The sequence below is a fragment of the Dipodomys merriami genome, unplaced genomic scaffold (genome assembly GCF_024711535.1).
Source record: "Dipodomys merriami isolate MVZ:Mamm:240054 unplaced genomic scaffold, mDipMer1.0.p SCAF_31, whole genome shotgun sequence".
In the NCBI taxonomy this organism is placed as follows: Eukaryota; Metazoa; Chordata; class Mammalia; order Rodentia; family Heteromyidae; genus Dipodomys; species Dipodomys merriami.
Genome location: NW_027204604.1, coordinates 8778830 through 8786275, shown reverse-complemented (window position 1 = coordinate 8786275; position 7446 = coordinate 8778830).

Here is a 7446-nt window from a genome sequence, read left to right as displayed (position 1 = left end):
AGGTGTCTTGTTTAGCTTTAGAAAAAGGAGCTTTGCATAAAGCATGCTCTGACGCTGCCTTGATTTTCCCTAAATGGTTGCATTCACTCACCTTTGAAGCTATCTCCCTAAATGGAAAAATCCTTTTTATAGAAGGATTAAGCTGACCCCTGAGCTACTCCCCCAAAAAGAGATTTCTACTTGTACCTGAGCTACTTCCAAATAAGGTCTGCTTTTGTTGGGCTTTAGTGCTACACCCAAATGTGGCCTTTGTCTTTAAAAACTTTGTGTCCGCTCTGTTCTGGGCTGCGGGTCTCTGAGACTGGAGTCTACCTGCAGATGCCCATTCTCCAATGAAGACTCCCAATATGACCTCTCAAAATGTGGCTTCTTTGTTCTCTCATGACAGATTTACCTTAGAACAGTTTTGCCTAGCTTCAAACAGCGATCCTCTTTCTACTTCCTGTCAGTAGCTAGGATCACAGGCAGGAGTTAGCACACCTGCCTTTAAGATTATTTTCTGTAATCATATCTATAATTTCTTTTTGCCTGACAATATAGTCACAGGTAACAGAGACTTGGACTTCTTTGAGGCAGAAGGACAATTTATAGAAAAGGGAGGAAGAAAAGGAAGGAAAGAAGGAAGGAATGTAAACTAATGAACTCTTCCTCTCTCACATAGCAACGTTCTCTATAAATGTAAAAAATTCTGAGAAAAGTCCCTTCCATTGCCTTACTATATCCAATAAAAATCAGATTCTGGCTCTCAAGGAAGCACAAACACTGAGGAGCAGACCCAGACTCCACCTGAGAGGATGGGAAGGGGCAAGCTCTGGTAAGTTGGAGGGTGTAACTCTGTGTATGCTTCATTGTATGCTGGCTAGAGCGCTTGAAAATGATTAGCTGCTAACAATTGTTCACAGCTCTTCAACTGCTCTAATCTACAATCCTTTTGGCTCTGTAGACTTCAAAAACATTGCTTGAAAAAAGCCATTAAACGACCTCGCTGAGCAGTTTTAAGTTCCTAGCAAAACTGAGCAGAAAGTACAGAGAGTTTCCATATAGCCAGTCCCCACACCCACACCCTCCTCTGCTCAAACATTTTTAAAAAGCAGTAACAGAATCCTTGGCTCCTTTCCTTGTCCAAAAGTAATACCAAGATAAAAAAAGTTAAAAGAAAAAAAGATGCGGTTCCGGTCCAAGTGGGCATTTTCAGACTCTCATTCTCTGTCAGCTCTAGTACACAATTGGAAACCAGTGTTGAAGTCACTTTGCTGAGTGAAATGAGAACAACTAAATACCAAGAGACACAAGCACCCTTTGGTCAGTAGTAGTCGTGGTGGTGGTGGTCTATGGTAATTCTGTTTCAAGAGACCAGAGAGGCCATATTTTGAGAGGTCAGATTGAGAGTCTTTATTAGAAAGCTGCAGTCTCAAAGACCACAGCCCCTCGAATACACTTAACACTTAGGAAACTGAACCATGAGAGGAGAGGAAAGAGCAAGCAGGAAAACAATACCAGTAACACAGATCAACCCCAATGGAGAGCTGAAGTGGGAGGCCAAGGTGACCGGAAGAGAGCCAGGAGACAGAGGCATGACGTAATGGTACCTGAGCTAGTCCAGGCCTAATTAGGGTCCTGGTCAGGGAGCAAGGTCCCAGAGAGCTGGAGGATTCATGACCCAAGACTGGCAGGTCCAGTAACCTATTGTCCAAGTCCTGACTCTGCTTCCAGGAATTCAGGCACGCCCATCACCTGGGAGATGGGACTTCACCTTCCTCCACCATGAGATTAAGAGAGTCAGTGAAACCCAATTTCCTATCATCCACCGCGTGGCCAAGATGGTGCTGGTTGGACTCAGTATTCTTATTTCAGTAGTAGGGTGAATACTGTGTTGGAAGTCAATCTCTAGGCTCCAGAAACAAGAAACACAAGAACATCCTGCTAAGCATGGAAAATGATAGGCTCTTGTTATGACCCTTGTCTTTCCAACCTTTGCCACAGAACACAAATGCTACGGTGCCACAGAGCTTCTAGAACCCTTGAGCAGCACCGGAATTCTACAGGAACACTGGAACTTGGGGCCAGCATGGCTGGGCTGATCCATCCATTCTGTTTCTGGGGTCCCCATGTTGGGCAGAGGTAGGGGAGTAGCTGGGCAAGAGGAGGGCAGAGCAGGGAGGGGATTGTAGCGGGCTAGCCTAGAGCAGCACTCTAGGGCAGCATTCTGTGAGGAGTATGGGAAGGCCTAGGATGCTTTCCTAAGCCAAGCATGGAGAGGCGCGCAAGAGGCCCGCAGGGCACAGGGCTGTGATGGTGGAGCTGAACGCGAAGCCAGCAGGTGCAGAACTGTAAGCCACTGTGGTTGTAGTCTCATCTGCGCTTCCCAGCAGGAAGCCCCAGGAAGCTGGACTATCGCTTCCCGGCTTTCTCTTCCGTGTCTGGCCTAGCTCTGAGGTTGCTTTCCTGAAACTCCGCAGAGAGAACCTGCGTGCTGCAGCCCCCGTGGTTGGGGCCATGTGCACACTGGACGTCTCCAGACCTAGGCCTGGGGGGGTCAGGGCCATGGCTCACTGCAGGCCAGGATGGAGGCCTAGTGCAGGAGGAGATGATGGGCGGAGGAGGGGCAGGCCTGGGGGGTCAGGGCCATGGCTCACTGCAGGCCAGGATGGAGGCCTAGTCAGGAGGAGATGATGGGCGGAGGAGGGGCAGGCCTGGGGGGTCAGGGCCATGGCTCACTGCAGGCCAGGATGGAGGCCTAGTCAGGAGGAGATGATGGGCGGAGGAGGGGCAGGCCTGGGGGGTCAGGGCCATGGCTCACTGCAGGCCAGGATGGAGGCCTAGTCAGGAGGAGATGATGGGCGGAGGAGGGGCAGGCCTGGGGGGTCAGGGCCATGGCTCACTGCAGGCCAGGATGGAGGCCTAGTCAGGAGGAGATGATGGGCAGAGGAGGGGCAGGCCTGGGGGGTCAGGGCCATGGCTCACTGCAGGCCAGGATGGAGGCCTAGTCAGGAGGAGACACGCGCACACTGCAGCCTGGGCCAGCTGGAGAGCCCTCTCAACCCTCCACTGCTGTTCAGGGCTTCTGATCATCCCCGGGGCCTCGGAGGAAAGCTGCCGCACCGGCCCGGACGCTCCAAATCCGCCCATTGTTCCCTCCGGGGACCGCAGCGCCGCAGCTCACCGCGGGCGGCAGCCAGGCCGCAGCCGGAAGCCAGCGCGGGCGGGGCTCCGAGCGAGGCCGCCCGGAGCTGCTGCGCAGGCGCAGGCGCAGGCCGGCTCGCCCCGGTAGACCGCCGCAGCCCGGGCTCTGCGGCCCGCGCCTGCCCTCTGGTGGCAGTTCGGCGCCACGGCACGCTCGCTTCCACTCTCCCAAGTCCGGAGGGGAAGGAAGCCCAGCCCAGGGCTGTGTTTTTCCAGGTCGACGCTGGCCAGCGGAGCTCGGCGTGTTTGTGAGGTTGGAGGAGATGGCTGGGAAACTGGACGGAAGGCACCGTGCAATCGGCTTGCGGTGCAGTGAGTCCAACAGCCAGTAAAGTAAAGGTCAGGTGAGCCCCAGTGCCTGGAACGTGCACCTGCCCACTTGTGGCCTGGGCTGCTCCATGACCTTGAGCCAAATCTGTAAAAAGCCAACAGAAACCCAACACACACACACACACACACACACACACACACACACACACACACACACAAACACACTCAAAACAGGCCTGTGGCTCTGGGGAACGGGGTGGGGCCACAGTACCTTTGCACGGGACCACTCCCACCCGAGGTGGGCAGAGCCGACCCCACTGCGTGCCCTGATCCGCCGAGGGAGACCTGGCGCCCGGCCAGGCGTGGCTGAGGCTGTCCCCTTGGCCTGACTCCGAACGGTTCTCGATCTTGAGTCCCAACCCAGCTCTCGTCTCCTGGAGTCCCTGGGAGTTTAAAGGTTAGTATTTGACTGTGGTCTTCCGCATCTAGACCTCTGTCCTTGTTCAAGGGCATGTGGATCATCCCCTGGTTTCACCTGAATTTTCAAGAGCTGCCTGCTGGAAATAGCTTCTTCAGGCCAGCTCCCCCACACCCTCTTTCACACCCCTCTCCTTCCCACCCCCGCCCCCAAGCTGGGGCTGGATACCATTGGTGAGTATTATTCTTCATGCCATGGCAGGGGTTTCCGTGCCTACATGTCCTCGGCTAGCAACTTCAGAAATGAAGACAGGATTAATGAACCGAGGGGCTGGCTCTAGACCGCAAAGCCTCCCCCTGGTGGCAGGTGCCTGGGATTTTCCGACAGACCTGCATCTCACTCACCACAGCTGCGGAGGTTATCAAGACTGAGAAAGAGAGAGACAAGGACAGAGCCTGGGTGAGGGAGGCTTCTGACATGAACCTAGCATGGTGACACAATGTCTGGAGTCCTTCAAGAAATACCCCCAGGAAGGTGACCTCATCCGCGGAGTGGCAGAAGGCCCTTGTCACACATAAAGGCAAGATGGAGTGACTCGCCCAGGTGATTCAGTTCACCGGTGGTCCAGCTGGAATGAAAGCTGCCAGGTTGCTTATCAATTGCACCTATTTCTTGAGGACCTACTATGTGGCAAGCACTGCAAATAGAACTGTGGGTAGATGAAATACTGTACAGTACTTGTGTCCCAGTGGTATTTAAAGTGAGGAGACAGCGGGTCAACCAATGAATTTGCCCATCATGCCATCCACTTCAGTGTTGTGATGTGTTGGGCCCTGTTGGAGGAATTTTGGTTTTATTTTTGGCTGTGGTGGGGCTTGAACTCAGGGCCTGGGCACTGTTCTTGGGCTCTTTGTGCTCAAGGCTACCACTCTCTGCCACGTTGAGCTACAGCTCCATTTTTTTTTTTAAAGTGGGTAGTTAGAGATGAGTCTCATGGGGACTTTCGTGCTTGGGCTGGCTTTGAACTTCAATCTTCAGATCTCAGCCTCTTATAGCTAGGATTACAGGCATGAGCCACTAGTGCTCAGCTTTTGTTTTTGTTTTTTTTTTTTGTATGTGTCATGGTACTGGGGCTGGCACTCTACCACTTGAGCAACAGTTCCCCTTCTGATTTTTTAGTGGTTCATTGGAGAAAAGAATCTCATGGACTTTTCTTCCCAGGCTGGCTTTGAACCACAATCCTCAGTTTCCTGAGTGTCTAGAATTACAGGTGAGCTACCAGCATCCTACAAATCTTGGAGGATGTAAGTTTGGGGAGGGATGTTCTTTCATAGGCTCATTCAGTTAATTTTAATAGACGTCTTATTATGTGTGGGGACACACAGAAGTGGTCAATTGCCACATAGTAATGTTTTAATCAACAATGAATCACATATACAATGATGGCCCATAAGATTATAATGGTACTGAAAATCCCTGGCACTCCATAAACCATAGGACAATGGCTGTGACTCCCAAGTATATTGTGATGCAGGAATAAACAGACCTCGTTTGCTCACACAAAGTATGGCACACATAAATATGTTCAGTACATGGTTGATAATGATCATAAACAACCACGTTAATGGTTTATGTGTTTACCATATTTTTCATCTTTGGATTTTAATCTTTAATCTTTTAACCTTGGACCCCACTCCTTTTACCTATTTAAACGAAGTTTAAGAGCTGAGCACTGGTGGCTCACGCCTGTAATCCTACCCACTCAGGAGGCTGAGATCTGAGGACAGTAGCTCAAAGCCAGTCTGGGCAGGAAAGTCTATGAAACTTTTATCTCCAGTGAACTACAAAAAAAAAAAAAAAAACAAAACCCAAACAACAACAACAACCCAAAGCAAAACCAGAAATGGAGGTGTGGCCCAAGTAATAGAGGTAGAGCCTAAAATGAAAAAGCTAAGGGATAGAGCACCCAGGCCCAGAGTCCAAGCCCCAGTACCAACACAAATGAATAAATAAAATAAAAGAAGCTTACTGGGAAACGATACACAGGTTGTGCCAGCAGCAGCCAATGTACCTCATGTTTACTGCATGTCCTGACTGCAAGGGGAGGCCATGTTGACCTACTCTGTGTACGTTACCCCTGTGACATCTGCACAATGGTGACATCTGCTCCGGAGGCATATTTCTCACAGCGTGTCTCTGTTAGGAAGCGAGGCACAGCCGTGGATGAGAAAGCCGGCCGCTGGACAGAGAAAGCGTGCCTCTCTTCGTGTTTATGTATGATCTGTGCATTTATTGTTTCTTCTTCCAAAGAGGAGGCTGGCAGGAAACTCTGATTCTGAAATGGTGCCAATGTCTTTTCCAAAAGGCATCTGAAGTCCAGCCACTGCTACTGACTTATTGATGGGCATCACCCAGTGGCCCTGGGGGACAGTGGGCAGTGCAGCCGTGGCCTGTAATAAGGAGAGACAACTCAACAGTGAATAATAGAACAAAAAGCTGCCAGGACCTCTAGGATCAAAGCACACGAGCGATCCTAGTGTCTCTGGGTTAAGTCCATGCACAGAGGGGGCTGGGGCCATTAATTCATGGAACTTTCTGGAAGGAAAGTGTGAACAGTGAAAGAACCTTCTGCTTGGAGAGAGGATCTCTGTACCTCTGCAGGTGCTGTGCTGTGGTTCTTTCCGGTGAACTTTTCTGTGAAATGGGGGGCTCCTCTCTCTACATGTCTAATAGCATGGGGCAGTGGTAGAGAAAGAACCAAGAAACAGAAGACGCTGAATTTGTGAATGTAGGACACACCGAAGCACCTTCCAGGCCTTGGTCACTCCACATGGAAAGTGCAAAGGTTGAAAGAGGGTCTCAAGCTCTTTTTCTTTCTTTTTTTTTTGGTTGCTCATGGGGCTTGAACTCTGGGCTTGGGCGCTGTCCCTTAGCTCTTCAGCTCAAGGCTACCTCTTGAGCCACAGTGCCACTTCCAGTTTTCTAGTGGTTTATTGGAGATAAGAGTCTCACGGACTTTCCTGCCTGGGCTGGCTTCGAACTGCGATCCTCAGATCTCCGCCTCCTGAGTAGCTAGGATGACAGGCGTGAGCCACCGGCTCAAGCTTTCTTTACAAAGTTTATAAACTGTACTTCTCTGGGAAAAAAAAGGCAGAAAAGATCCATAGGTTTTGGTTACGGATAGGCTGACTTCATAGTGCTCCATTTTATAGGGTGATCGGGAGGAGGAAGGCAGGCATGCTGCAGTACTGACTCTCTGGCCAGCTCCCATTTGTCAGGACAAGGCAATAGCATCCTCAAGAGCAACTGGGGGGGAGGGGGAAGAAGAGGAAGGCATGTTTTATTAACTGTAGCATAGGCACAGTTCCTCTGTAGGAAGCAGCACGTGGCTCTGATTCCTGAGACTTTCTTACGGTAATAACCAATCTAGGATCAGATTGTCCGTGGAAATATCAAAGCACAGAAATGGCCAGAAGAAGCAGGCAGAGAGGATTGTCAGTCCCCGATGGCAGGACTTCTGGAAACACGGCTGGGCTAAGGTCCCTGAGGACATAGTGACAGGGGTCAAGTAGATG